Raw genomic sequence first — 15,079 nt, 5'->3', positions numbered from 1 at the left:
AGCCGCAGGCGTGTGCCTCTCCCAGGCTGCCACCCCCAAGCCTGCCGCCAGGCGCAGGGCACTGGGTCCGCGGGGACCCTCTCGCTGCTCGTACACGGAGTCTCTTCACAACACAAGTCCCGCGTTCGGGAGTCTTTCTTAAGAGGCTGGAGGGAGCGAAGGAAATCCATCTTCCCTGTAACATCTGAACATGATCACTGGGCTCCCCAATCTTCCTTCCGCCGTCCTGACGCTGTGGGGGCCCCTAACCCGTGGCCCCCCGATCCTCTGCAAGGTGCCAAGCGCTCCCTGGTTTTCCCTGCAGTGGTTTCACCACCTGCTTCTCTGTGAGCACACGCACGCACACGCACACACAAACTCACAGGCACCCAAACACACACAGGCACACGCGCAGTCTCGTATGTTCGGCTGCGCGCGCCCGTCTTAGAACAGTCAGCAGGTCGCTCACCCTGAGGACCCGCGGTGTTCAGGAAGACGTGTTTCATGTTTCCCACGTGTCACAGAATCAGTCAGGTTCCAATGGATGTTCTGCAGGTGTGACTTCAAAAACAGCCAACGCTCCCCCCGCCAATCATTAAATTTACAGGGAGGCTCTTGATCACAGGAGCTGATGGCTGCTATTTCTAAAATACACGAGAAGGAGGGTGACCAAATTAGTGCCATGGCCATGAGGTTAGAGCCGAAGTGACCCCGGTGGTAGATCTGGGGGCATCTCTCCGAATGCTCGCTGCGCAGCTGCGAGCACGCGCGCACTTGGGACGTGTAGCTGCCGCCCTGAGGATTTGCAGCAGGACGGGGCGGGCCGCGTGCCCACGAGCTGCCCCCCAGCCCTGCTAGGTGCCCGGGGCCCCAGGCTTGCCCCTGGGCTGCGGGGTGGACGGGCCATGCGGCTCCTCCAGGGGGGCTGCTACTGCACAGAAGAGGCGGGCAGCACCCCGCACACGCCCGCGCGTGCTCCCTCCAGGGCGGCTCAGGGACCCACGCAGGCACGGCGTCTGTCAGGGCTCCTGCTCTGGGAAGGGGCCGCGCGAGCAGCTGGGGCCAGGGCTCCTGCTTCCCCGAGGTCTTCAAAGCCCGGAGGAGGGTTCCCTAGGGATCTGGTCCCCTGTGGATAAAAGGCACCTTTTCCCTTTCCTGAAGATCCTTCTCTTCACCCCAGATCATGTTACGTCACCTCGATTCCCAGCAAGTCCCCGGGAGCTCCCGTTTCGGCACAAGCCTGTGCGTCGGCACAGGGGTCGCCCGGAGAATGAGGCGGGGCCGCCTTTGCGGGGCATCCCTGGCGCCGGCCTCGGCCTCACGAAGCTCACCTGTCCTCCGGCCGTGGCTCTCAGCCGCTGCGACCCTGCCCCCACTGTGTCCCCAGGGAACGTTTGGCCAGGCCGGGGACCCTTTTGGTCTTCCCACCTTGAGGGGAGATGGTCCTGGCATCTATTGTGTAGAGACCAGGGATGCCGCTCGACTCTCCATGTGCCCAGGACAACAACAGCCCCCGGGACAGAGAGCTGTCTGGTGCCAAGTGTCAGGAGCCCCGCCACCTCTAGTGCCCGGCCCTGGCCCATGAGACCCTGTGGGTGACCCAGGGGCGGCCGCTGGTCGCGCCGTGCGCACGGCTGGAGGCTTCCTAACTCTCCGAGCCTCCGCCCCTCCCCTGCTGCCGCACGGATCGACCTGAGGTTGCTCCGGACACACAGTAGGTGCTCAGCAAGCACTGGCCCTTATCAGCCCCGGGAGAGGTGCAGGGCCTCCGAGGTCACCTCCTAATCTGCGTGGTGCTCGCTTTGAGGAGTCAAACAAAGGAACACGCCTCCCCAGACGGGAGCGCAGGGGGGAACGTGACCGGCCCCCTGCCTTTGGAAGGGCCGCGGGGCTGACCACGGCTGGGCCGGAGACGAGGGCGCGCTCCCCCTGCCGAGACCGGCCGCGACCCCCCCTACCCCGCGCCTGCACCCTCCCTCCAGTGCCCGCAGCCGCCTTCCCGCAGGGCTTGCGGGCCGTGTGAGGTCAGCGAGGGTCTGAGCGCCGAGGGACTGCCTGTGGACGTGTGCCTCTCAGCCTTCCGCGTCCTGTCCTCTCTGAGCTATCACTGGAGTCCCACGCGGCACTCCTGACACCTTACACGTGTGCACTGTGGAAAGGGAGCATCCCCGCCTTGCAAAGTCAGCCCCAGTGGGTCGGAGCCCTGGCCTGTCCCTCCGCTGGCCCTGTGCACCGCGGGGCCGCGCGCTCTGCCCGTCAGTCCGCCTCGCACACGGCGCCCCGCCTGCGCGGAGCCTGGCTGCGGGAGTGTAGGCAGTGTGCCCCGGGGCTCTGCGCCGACCTTAAGGTGAAGGTGCGCACAAACCCTCCCAGAGGGGAGCAGGGAGGCCTCCCCAGCACAGGGAGAGGCCGGCGCTCCAGAGCAGCGATGGCCTGAAGCGCCGCGCCCTTCTCCTCTGCCAGGTCGCCCAGGGAGCGCCTGCATCCCACTCCGCATCCCCGCCCCTCTGCCTGCTTCTCCGCCCCTTCTCTGCCCGCGCCCTCCGGAGACTTTCGCAGCATTTCTCATGGGGCGACGCTGTCCTCCCCCGGAAACTGGGCCAGGGAGCTGAAGGGCAGGGAGTCCCCGGAAGGAGTCAGGGTACTTTTTGGAGACGTCAAGGGACTGGTGGGAGGTGCGAGGGTGGAAGGGAGGGTGGTCCTGCTGGGCTCCGGGGAAGCAGCCGCTGTCCCTGCACCCAAGGGAGGATGTCCTTCGTGGCGTGGTGTGACCGGATGGGTGCGTAAAAACGTGCGATGGGTGCGTACACACACGCGCGGGACCGGCGTACGTATCCAGCAGGTGCCGTGCGGTTGCAGCCTTCGGCTACTGCTGCTTTCGGTGCACGGGGGTCGCCGCGTTTAGACCGAGCGGTCCTGCCCCTGGTCGCCCATCTAAGGAGACACCCACGTGTGCAAAGCTGGACATCCCGCAGTATTTAGGGTATGTGGTGTGACTCGTAATAGCCTTCTGCGTGTGGAGCCTGGGTAACAAAATTCAGGTCGAACTAGTGGATAGAGATAAATCGTTAGGTTCAATGAAATCAGGGAAACACAGATCTGGGGATGGGGAAACGCAGGTATGCCGACAGGGAAACGTTGTTGCTTTGTGGGAAAAGCAGGGGCGTTTGTATTTGTAAAGAGAGCTGGGGGCACACAGGGGAGTGAGTCTATGTCCTTCCCCTGGGTACATTTTCACTGTTTCAGTTGCATAACAATGTAACAGCGCCCAAGTGGCGGTCAGGAAGCAGGAGGGCCCTTGGGCTTGGGGCTCCCTGCCTCAAGGTTTCCATGGGGAGGAGCTCTCTGGGGAGCCTGGGGCTGGCTCTTGCCTGTCCCCACTTGTTTCCAGGGGCCGGCTCTCCTTCGAGGGGCTCCCTCCGTGATGTGCCCCGATCTTTAAGCCCCAAAGCCACAGGGGGAGGAGATTTTAATCCCAGGACCTCGCACCCATGATGGCAGTTGGTTGACGCAGCGAGCTCTGCAAACAGGCGCTCCCAGCCCACGCGACAGGGGCATGAGGCGAGTGAGTCGCAGGGGGTCTGAGGGCCGCCTGTGCGGTCGTGTGTCCGAGCCCCGGCCGCGAGCGCCGGCGCCCTGCTAGGACGCCGCCGGAGGAGTCCCAGCCCCACAGCCCGGCCCTGTAGGCTGCGTCCGCCGGCCCCCAGGCCGCGAGCCCTCAGGCGACAGCGTCTCCTGAAAAGGGGGGCCCTTGTTAATGCTCCCCTATTGCCTATGGGCTGGACAAGGCCTAGGGAGGGCTTTGTGGAAGAAGGGACGCGCACACCTCAGGGGCAAGAGTCTGTTAGGCGTGAAGGGAGAGGAAGGTGTCTCGAGCAAGAGCCAACGAAGACCGGGGGGGGGGGGGGGAGGGGCCGCGGTCCACGTGCGTGGCAGGGATCGGTGGGCGGTACCAGCTCCTGTTTCGAAAAGCACCACGGAGCGTGGTTTGGGCGCCGCGGGGAGAAAGGGAGACGCTCTTGTACATCCTCAGTTCAGCGGCCAGAGGGGCTGCAGCGCTGGTGCGGCGCCTGCGACGGCCTCGGGGCGGTGGGTGCGGTGGGTGCGTGTGCCCGGTGGGGCGGGGGGCGTCCTCTCCTGCGGCGGACCCCTGGGGCAGGGACACTCTGAGTGCCGGGGTCGCAAAGGGGCGCGAGAGTCATCAAGCCGGGACCTTCCCGGGGCCCCGGGGTCCTTCTTACCGAACGGCGGGCGCTCCTCACGGCTGCCCGGGCCAGGGTGCGTGCAGCGCCCCCGACTTTTCCTTCTGGTGTCGTGCGGGAGCCAACGTCCTCAATCCTGGCCACGGCCAGTGTGTCTGCTTCTTCTTTCTAAAGTAAACTTTTCGGTTTTGAGATACATGCGGATTGACGTGCAGCTGTGAGAATAATACCGAGAAACCCGGTGTACCCTTCGCTGAGTGTCCGCTGGCCCGGTAACATTTTACACACGTGTAGCTGCACGCCCCACCCAGGACATCAACACTGATACAACCCCCACGCAAAACGCTTCCCTCCTCCCGGGCCCTGGGCCCCCGTGTGGGCCACAGGCGCCTTCCTGCCCCTCCCACTGCCGGCTTAGCCCGGGGGGCCGCGCATCTGGTCTCCGTACCCTTTTGCAATGGGCTTTTCACGCTCAGCACCAATTCCTTGCGGTTATTCCAGGTTGGCGCCAGCACCGATGGTGCATCCCTCTTTTATTTCTGAGTCGTGGTCCGGGGTAGGCACATGCCAGGGACTGCTGAACAGTCGACCCCCGAGCAACGGTTCGGTGGCCTCCAGTTTCTGCCTATTGCAGATCCAGCTGCTACGAGGATCACGGTCAGGTTTCTACGTGCACGGAAGTTCTCATTGCTCTGAGATAATTACCCAAAAGAATAACTGCTGGAACTTCGGTGATTCCATTATTAGTGTAAAAAGAATCTTTCCAGTTATGTCCTGGAGCGACATGACCGTTCTGCACGCCTGCGGGCAAGGCTGGGGCAGCTCCGCCGGCCCCCAGCCGTGCCCGGTCAGCGCAGGGTGCTGTGGGCGGGGCTCTGCCAGTGGGCGGGCGGTAGGGACGCCGCGGACTTGTTTTCGCCTTGGTTTGCCTAAGAGAACCGGCGTCGAACAACTTTTCCTGCATGTATTTGACTCCTGAGCCTTCTATTGATTGAAAAGTCTGTTCCTAGCTTTCGCTCAATTTTTAATTGGATTTTTTAATGATAAGTTTTACAGAATCTTCATTAGATTTTAAAAATAAGCCTGTTTTTGAGATGCAATTTGCAAATATGTCTCCCCAGGCTCCAATTTGTCTTGTTGTTTTCTTGACAGGGCCTTTTCCATAGCAAAATGATTCTGTTGAAGTCCACCGGATTATTTTTGTATCAAATCAAAAAATCCTTTGGTAAACTTTAAATCCCCAAGACTTTCTTCTAACATAGATATTCTCAAGTGTTATAGTTTTGTAAATATGCTTTACATTTTCTATAAACATATTTGTACAATCATGTTTTTATAAAACTATATGAATACCGTTTTATAAACATGCTTTACATTCATGTTTAGTACGTGGTCCATTTTGATTAATTTCTGTGTGAATTGCGTGACTCAGGTCAAGCCTCGGGCCCTGTGCTACTGCCGTATCTGTTTCTTCTGCAGCGTTACAAACACCGTCCTGAATTGCTGTTTGTTTAAACAGCTAATTATCTTTCCAGGAGGTGTAAATAATGAGGAGTATGGCCTATCTGCTCACACGTGCGCCATTTCTGGTCTTCTTCCTTGGAGGAAAGCCAGGCTTCCACCTGCCACCTTTTCCTGCTGCCTGGAGGACCGCGTGGCCCCCCGGGTTCCCCCCAGCTCGCTCCCTGCGCCCGCCTGCCCCGCACACTCTGGCTGGCAGGCCCCCGTGGCCTCGCAGCGCACCCTTCACTCGGAGAGCGGCGGAGCGCCTCCCGGCTCCCCGCCGGCCGAGCGCCGGGCCTGTCCCAGGAGGCAGCACTCCGGGCCCCTCTCTCTCAGCCCCGTGCCTGACGTCCGGAGGGCTGTCGCTCCACGTATGTTGTCTGAGGCTTCAGTTGGTCTGAGCGGGGCGGGGGGTAAAGCTTGCCCCGTCGCTCTGCGAGAGTCGGACACAGAAGTCCATACACCCTCTCGCCCTGCGTGTAAGGTGACATTAAAGTCCTCTGTTGCTTGCGCGCCGGTTTGAAGCCCCTGGCCGCCTTTGCTCCTTCTCACAGGCCCACCTCGTCTGGCGTTACTTCTCTTTTGCCTGGACAGCCTTATTTAATGTATCTTACAGTCCGGGGCTGCTGGTAATGCTATTCGCTTCTGTTCATCCGCAGACAGTTTCACCTCCATTTCTAAAAGACATTCGTGCTGGGAATAACATTCTAAGTTGATTTCCCCCCAGTCCTTCAAGCTGTCCCTCCATTTTCTTTCTGGCTTTGAGTTGCTGGTGAGTGTTCTCATTGTTTTCCCCGCTCTTTTCCGTTCCGTGTAATATGTTACTTTTCTGTGATGAAGTTCACAGTCTTCTGTCACTTGTTCTCAGCAGTCATATGGTATAACACGCTTCCGTGCGGTTCCATTGTTGTCTCTATGTGGTGTGTGTTTCGTTTCGTCAGCATGTCAGACTGGGGACGTTTACTTGCTCATTGCAGCACTGCGAGCCGCTCCCCGCCTCCTTGGGCCCCGCCCCCCGCCTGTGCCTCGGAGGTCGCTCCCAGCGCAGAAGCCCCGGCTGGTTTCCTGGCGGTCATTCCCCTTGGGGCGGGGCCCGCGTCCGGCCAGGGCGGAGCGAGAGCTGAGTGCCATCGCTTTCGCTGGTCCTCTCTCTGTGATATGTCATCTTTTGACCCCTCCTCTTCACTTGTTTGCTTCGATTATTTTGTTTTTCATCTCTAATTCTATTTGAATCTCATTAACGATTCCTTTTTGTCCTCATGAAGTGCATTTTCCACCTTACATCTTAAGCATATTAATAGGATATGATACAGTTTTCTCAAGGTTTTTGTCATCGTATCTGTAATGTGTGGGTCTTTCTGTGAACTGATTTTTTATTGTGTTGGGTGATGTTTTTATGCTTCTATGCCTCTCAAGCAAATTTTAATGGGATGCTAAACCTCAGAGTTTTTCATCATTGGGTGATTGGATTTTGCTCTGGCATGAAGTAAAGTAAGTAGCGGATTGATTTGGTTCTTTTCTGACTTTTACTTAAACTTTACTATGGGGGGTCTGTGTCACGGCACTAATGGACCCCCCCCCACTCACAGGGACGCCCTGAGGACTCCACAGGGTGCCCTGTGCACCCGCAGGTCCGGCCCTTGGGCTCTGGCTGGGCGCGAGGGGATGCCTCCTGTCCCCCGCAGGCCCAGGGATTTCCACCTGCCAGGGGACAGGTCCCGTGGTGGCAGCTCGCACGCGGCAGCTCGGGGTCACCCAGAGACGGAGGATCCCCTCTGCACCCTCCGGGGCTCTCGCTGTCCCCGAGGACGCCGCTGGGACATTGCAGCTGCCTCGGCCTCCCTGAGTCTCCCCATAACCGTGTTTCAGAGTGAGGGCCGGCCCTGGGCCCGGCCCTCGCCCCCTGCAGTGGCCCCGAAGTTGTGCCCAGCCGCGGGCTGGGGCAGCAGGAGGCTCTCCCGCGTCCCCTTCCTCGGGGCCCTCGGCTCTGCGCTGCGCGGCCGGCGGCTGGTGGCCAGGAACCACCAACTCACAGCCCTTTGCATTCTCCCCCCCGCTCCCCCGAGGCTGGAACCGCACTTGCCGCACCAGTTCGTCTTCATCCACCTCAGCCCAGCCTTCGAAGGCAGGCGGGGTGTACTCCCTTTTCCAGCCCAGGTAACCAAGAGCAAAACATGTGTCATTGGTTTCACGAGACGCGGCTCGCGGTGGGAGGGTGAGGACACGCACGCAGGGCTTCTGACCCGAAAGCCGCCCTGGCGCCGCCGCTTCCCCTGCCGCCTGCGTGGGAGGTGCGCGGGGCGAGGGGCTGGCGGGCGCAGACAGACGCCCACTGTGCCGACCCTGTTGCCCGGAGACGCGCCTTCTGGGGGGAGAAGCCCGCCCCCTGCCCTTTCTTGGTAGCAGCTCCTTTTCTTTCCTCCCTGTTGCCGTCTGAACAGACCTGTACTTGGCGAGTGTGCCGCACCCTTCGTCCGCTGGCCAACCGGTTCCTTTTTCCGTCAAAGAGGGCGTCCCAGGTACGTTTCCGTAAACAACGGTGGTGGAAAGCCTCCCAGGCGCAGACTGAGGCGCCTTCCTCCCCACCACAACGGCCTCGACTGAGGAAAAAGGACGGGCTTTCCCTCCGGGCGCGGCAGCGCTGATCCACAGAAGGGGAGCCCTGAAGGCCGCTCCCTGGCTCCACGTCGTCAGAACAAAAAGCCCAGTCCTGCTCAGCTCAGGAACAGGGCGCATGCTTGCTGACCCCTTCTCCTTCCTTGTGTGGAGCCCCGTAAGGCGGCGAGGGCCCGGGAGGCCGAGCGAGGGCCGCGGGCTCCACCGTGTGCGGGGCCGGGTGCGCTGGCCGCCAGCCCCGCGGAGCCCACCCCCAGCGGCGTGCGGTGAGGGGCCCCCGCCCACAGGGGCCAGGAGGGGCCCTGGGCAGGTGGGACGGCAGAGGAGCCACCGCATTCACGAACCGTAGGACCAGAATGCGTCACAGCTTGCAAAGTCCCCCTCCCCTGTCCCTACCAGTCACCGGATAGAGTTGGATCCTGCGCGAGTCAGTTTACACTTATTTCAAAGCTGTTGGTTTTCGCATCTCCGCATCTCCAGGAAGCGTGTCTGCAAAGTGCGGCCTAGAATTAAAAGGAATGCTAATACGTATGATACCTCGTGGCTCTATCTGATTAATTTCTTCCTGCAAATAGGATGAAGCTTGCTGCCTTGATTAATTTTTAAAATGTTAGACACAAGGCACACGCTGTTGCCGAGGCTCGGAGAAGATAGATTCGCAAGGTGACAGCAGCGGCGTATGCTAATGAGCTTGCTGCTCGAGGGCACCTCCCGCTTTAGGACAGGGCTCCGCGGAGGAGCGCCCTGGACCTTTGGCTGGTGAGCATTTCGCATGGCACATAATTTGAAATGTAATAAGACAACTATTTTTACGGAATTTGCAAATATTTTGTTAAAATTGTATCTGTGACATTCGACTATCACCATGTGGAAAGGTCACTGACGCAATTTTGCTTAAAAAAACACACTTTCATATTATTAAAGATCTCCAAGTGGTATGCAGTGACCCCTGTTAGTCTCCAGGCTCTCAGAGTAACATTTGGCCTTGGCTTCTTCAGTTTTCGATTTCAATTACTCTGACATCAGGGAACACAAATCATAAATAATGTCGAGTTCCACCGCGGAAGCCCCGCCTTGTCAGCCGCGGGCCTCGCCCCAAGGCTCCGGCCTCTCCCCCTCCCCAGCCCACAACGGCGAAGACAACGGGTGCAACTTTTTAATCTTTATCCTAAAGTCAAAGAAAATGCACAATATTTTTTCCTTCGCCAAATGCATTCCTCTGTTTAACGTGCATTTTTCTACAAGTTAAGCTCCTGAAGACACATCCCCTTCCTCTTCGCCGCGCCGTCCCAGCATCTGCAACAGTAGACACGCGGTAGGTAGGTGTTCGCTGCAATGTTTAAAATGCACGCCTGTGAGAACCGCTCCCCGGCACGCTCCCCAAACAGCTGCCTCGGGACCCTGGGAGGGGGCCGTTGTGGTGAGGCTTAGCAGCAGCGTCCGCGCGTTTTGTTTACAACAAAATAAGGGGCAAGGACTTGGGTTAGTCTGTTACATCTAGGGCCACATACACGAAACAAGGCGATGCTTATTTATTCGTTCCGTTGAGGTCAGTTCAGGAACCTTGGAAATGCTGGAACCCGAAACCTCAGAGGCCTGCGCTGCTGGCCGATCCCGACAGCCGCCTGTGGCCACGGCGTGCAGCGCTGCCCAGGCCTCTGGGGGTGAGGGCCTGGCTTTTTTTTTTCTTTCTTTTTATCTCCACTCCGTGTTTTGGGGAGTTGTCAGAAAGTGAAGCATCATGGTAGGGCAAACTGTGGAGACGCGCTGGTGCCGGAAGCCTTCAGCCCCCCTGACCGGGGCGGAGAGGACGCCCCCCGGCAGCCCGGCGTTCAGGGACCTCGTTCAGGACTCTGGGCGCGGGCTTCTCTCTTCTGGGCGCGTGTGCTTTAGACCACTGTGTTCTCGTACATCTTCTCTGTGCCCCGTGGAGACGGAAGTCTTTCTACAGGGGTCTCACTGACTTTACAGCCCCGGGGAGGCCCTTCTCAAGGGCCTGGCAGCCGCCCTTTGAGATGAGACCCTCAGGGAGGGGCGCCTCGGTTCCAGGACCCTTGGAGGGAGTGGGAGCCCGGCCTCAGTGGGCTCTGATGTGCGAACGCAGGCGGTGTGATCAGAGCCCCGCGGCGCTCAGGACCGGCCCATGTGCCAGACGCACTGCCTCGCTCAGCTCCCCCCACCCCACACCCCCAGGACCCCCCGGCCCGCCCCAGCGCAGGCTCCGCCCCCTGCCTCAGCCAGGCTGAGCTCCGATGAGCTCCGGCCTCCCCTCCGCCGCCACGGCCTGGAGTAAAGCCTTCCTTGCCTTTTCAGCTTGGGATGATTTCTGTTTTGAAACACACCACTCTTTAGTCTTCCGTTATACAGATTTTCCTGTATGCGCAGCGCCCTTTATTCGACGCTGGACTGGGCTGTAAGAGCGCGTGCTCGCCGCCCGCAGGAATCCGGGCTCCGGGCGCGGAGGACGTGCCGGGCGGCCTGTGTGTAAACGCCGCAGCGTTGGCCTTCTGAGCCGGTGAGACGCGGGCCCCTCCGCCCCCAGCGGGGCTCCGCGAGCCCACCATTGGGTGGATTTGCCGGGCCTGGCGGGTGACTCATGTCCAAGGAAGCCCACGGCTTAGAACCCAAGGGCTCCTAGAAGTCGCCTCTAAGCGAGGCTCCCCCCTCTGTTCTCAACACTCCCCGTCTGGAAAGTGACCGAGTCTGGCTTTTCTTCTTGACCATCCGGTGAAAGAACGGATGGAACGGGTGGACTGCGCCCAGCCGACCCCCGTGGCCCGGACCCAGGTAGCCCGCACGCCCCGCCCAGCCCCTCTTATCCGCGGCTGAGATCCTGAGCGGCCACCCGCGTTGCTGACCTGGGGCGCACAGGCCTTCCCTCTCTATTGAACCCCTGCTTCTGCCACGAGATCGTGGCTGCGGCCGCGTCTGGTGCGGCCTGCCCGCTGCGCACCCACGGGCAGATGGGCACCGAGCAGGTGCTCGACGCTCATCTGTGTCGCATCGGCTGTAGATGTACTTACACCTTCAACTCACCGACCACTTTCCCGTGTGCTCGTAACCTTTGCACCCGCCTAAGGACCGGCGGGGCTGGGGGAAGGTCTCTGGGACAGGCCAGCGGAAAGGCGCCTTCCTCCCCACCCCCCGCCCCGCGCTTCCCCGCGCTTCCCCGCGCTTCCCCGCGCGGGCGGGCGCTCTGGGCACCTGGTACATTTAAAGTGCCAGCCAGACGCTGGGATGGGAGCACTTATTTAAAAGATGGCTCATCTGCACATTGGACTGAGAGTCGTTTCCTGTATTAACATATTTTGTCCACCTAAGAATGTTTGGACTTAGTGGATCTGACATGGGGTTTGACTCCTTCACAGTCAGCTTCCATGATCAGCGAAGGCACACAGCTCCTGTGTATAAATGGGCCTCCAGCTCATAAGTGTGGAGAGCAAGACCCCCCTAGGTTCTTGGAACAATGCTCTTCCAAAAGGCTACATTGTCTCTTATTTCACCTTTAAGAAAGAAGATCTAACCATTCAGCTGTAGATAAAAACTCCTGATAAAATGCTACAATGTGGACAAACCTTGGGCCCATGGATCTAAAATACAAAGAGGAGGCGAGTCTTTAGAGGCAGACAGGTGAGCGGCCGCAGGGGTCAGCGGACAGAGCGGGGCCGAGGCGGGCACCCGGGGCGCTGCTGGGGAGACGGAAATGCTTGGAATCGGAGCTGATGGCTGCGCGATGCGGCGAATGAGCTGCTGAAGTGTACACCTCAAGTGGTTCATTTTATGTTACATGACTTTTGCCTCAACAGAAAAAAAACGAATTAAAAAAAGCAGGTCCCCACCCGCCTGACGCACCAGGACAAACAGAGGGCGGTGCCCTTCCGTGACCTCGTTTTCACGCCCACAGAAGAGGGCCCTTCGGGTGGGAGCCCAAGGGCTCCGAGCAGAGGTGGCCACCTTGAGGCGGGCCTTGAGTCCAGCCACGGAGCCCAGGCCCGGGAGGCAGGGGTCCAGCCCGGGTCCTGCGGGGGCGCGGCCTCACTGTACGACCCCCGCGCCCTCCCGAGCCTCCTTGTCTCCCAGTGCCCTGCTCACAGGGGTGTCCTGGGTGCTCACAGGGAGCAGCTGGGCCGCACAGGGCCGGGTCCTGTAACAGCAGAGCGGCACCGTTGGTAAGGACACGTCACGCTGTGTCCCCAGAGCACGTGGTCCTCAGCCGGGCGGAAAGCATAGGCAAATGGCCCTGAAGGACCTCCCCCACGGCCCCACCTGTGACCTCCCCCCAAAGGCCCTCTGCCTGCCCAGGACCGTGTTGGCTGTAGGTCAAGAAACGGGCCCCCGGGGCAGGTCTGGTTTTGTTGGTTGGTTCCCCCAACAGCCCCTATCCAGGGCGACAGACAGACACCGGCGGCTGGCATCCTGGGGAGGCCTGCCCAGCCCACAGGCAGCAGGTCCTCGGCGCCCTCCAGGTCTTCCCGTGCGCAACGGCCCAGGGGCCACGGCAGTGACCGTCCCTTCCCTGAAGGCCAGAAGTGCCCCGTGCAAGTTGCCTTGACCGGAGAACAAAGCGTCCTCCTCGAGGGGCGGCGTTCCCTCCGAGGGCTCCTGAAGCGTCCCTCGGACTGGGCGCGGGCAGGCCGGCTGCTCCCGGGCCCCCGGACGGCTGGGCACGGCTGTGCCGCTGTCCTCTGTCTCTCGGACTCGGGCGCATGTCACGTGCGCTCTGGGGGTGCTTCCTGTGTCCTTGTACTCAAGGGGAAGGGACGTTTCCTTGCCCTCAAACGTGAACACCAGAGACCCATTCCCCGGGAAACAAACCCACCCCCCCACTACGGGCAGGGGGAGGGGTGGCGCAGGCTCTGCCACTGGCCCCGGTCGGCTGTGTCATGAGCGATTTGAAGCCCCGAGAAGATGTCAGTCTCAAGCTCCCCGGCTGCCTAAAGCCAGACATGGCCGCACCGGCCAGTGGCCTTCTGTCCCCTTGAGAAGCCCGGCCTGGCCCGCCCTGCCCAGAGGGATTCCTGGGGAGCCTCGACCCAGCCTAGGGCCGCCCGGCATCAGCAGGCTCCGCTCAGGCCCGCTGCTGAGCCAGGGCAGCGACACAGGTGCCCTGGAGGCTGCAGGAGGGGGGCTCACAGGCGCCCCTACGTCCTCCTTCCTGGCCTGGGCACCGCTGGTGAGAAAATTCACCCAGCAGGGCCTGCACGTTTGCGATTTCACTAAGTAGGCCTTTCCCGGGGCCCCTGCGCTGAGCTGGGCGCGGCGGCCTTGCTGCCCTCTCTCCCTGTCTCCTTCTGTCTCCTGTGTCCCTCGCGGTGCTCCTGAGCTCACCGGGCTCTGAGAAGAGGCCGCACCCTGGCATCCGAGACCTTCGGGCGCCCAGGAGGAGGCCGGTGGGGGTGCGCGGAGCCAGGAACAGGGGTGCGGACGAGGGGGACGGACGTGGCTCAGCACAGGCCCCAGAGACTGGAATGTTGGCAAAGCTGAACAAGCCCGGGGAAGCCTGCGTCTCTTGGACCCGGGCCAGGCTCCGGGAGGCCCTCAGGACACTCCGCAGCACGTAGGGTCGCGCGTCCTCTCATCGAGGTCCCACGCCTTCCCAGCGTTGCCCCCTGGCCTGCTCCGGCCGCCCATCCTCCGCCGCCTGCCGGCCAGGCTTCCCAGCTCTTTCTGTGTTTTCTCTGTGGCTGAGACCTTGGCCTGAGCTCGCCCTGTGGCTCCCTCGACGTGCCCCCCGCCCCGGCCTCTTCCGGTCCAGCCCCCTCACCCTCCGTTTCCCTTTGTGTTTCCGTTTCCACTGGGGCCCTGGGAGGGCGGCTGGTCTGCCCGGGCGACGCCGGAGCCCGCCAGGCACCGTGCTGTCGCCGTCAGCACCTCCTTGCCGCGGCTGCCCGCTCTCGCTGCCCGGCCGGCCATGGGGAGCTTCAGCGAACTTGCCCCTTTAAGAAAAAAGCGAGCCCACAGAAATCCGGCCCTTCTGTTCTCGCTCCACTCTCAGCAAAGCCCTGGGACAGATGGTCATCATCCTGCATGTTGAGGGAAAAAAAATCTCACCAACAATTAGAATCGAAGTGACCAGCATGTAAAAATACCTCCTCGCCAGAATCCTGAAACATAAACTAAAGAGCAGCGTTTCCTCGCCTCAACGCAGCGCAGAGCCGGCGCGCGCTCTGCTTCAGAGCGGCCGGCCAGCACCGTGAAGCCCCAACACTTTAAGTTAAAAGAAGATGAATGATTTCTTTTTTTAGCCAAGGGCGCTAAGGGACTAACTGACGTGACCTTCTCTCCCCTGAGGAAGGCCTTTTGTGCGGCCGTCTGCACAAGGGGGGTCGTGGGCCCCTGCGCACCCCGAGCCTCAGCTGCGTCTGCCCGCAGCAGGCGCAGGGGGGCCACGGTGCCCTCCGCCCGGGCGTGCGGGGCGCTGCTGCTGCGGGAAGCTTCAGGGAGCCCTCCGAGGGCGGACGATGGCGTCCAGGCAGCGTGCACCGCCGCTGACAGGCTTCGAGTTTGGAACTGAGTGCACACGCAAGATCGCCTTTGATTGGAGAACGTAAACTTGTCCTCTTTAAAAAGCCATAACCAGGAGACCGTGACCTTTCCATGCCTGCGTGAGCTGTGGTTTTAGGGGAACGTAAGAAAACGCCACTAGATACTGTGCAGTAGGAAACAGACGGATCCCACAAATTATACTTTGTAACGCACGCCGCAGACATCCAGACTGGACCTATGGCTACCGGCACCGCCATTATAATACTTCTTCCATCAAGGATTTGACATTCAGA

Source organism: Pteronotus mesoamericanus, unplaced genomic scaffold (assembly GCF_021234165.1).
Source record: "Pteronotus mesoamericanus isolate MK-2021 breed Mesoamerican mustached bat unplaced genomic scaffold, CSHL_Meso_final contig_25, whole genome shotgun sequence".
NCBI lineage: Eukaryota > Metazoa > Chordata > Mammalia > Chiroptera > Mormoopidae > Pteronotus > Pteronotus mesoamericanus.
Note: the sequence above shows the minus strand (reverse complement) of the source record.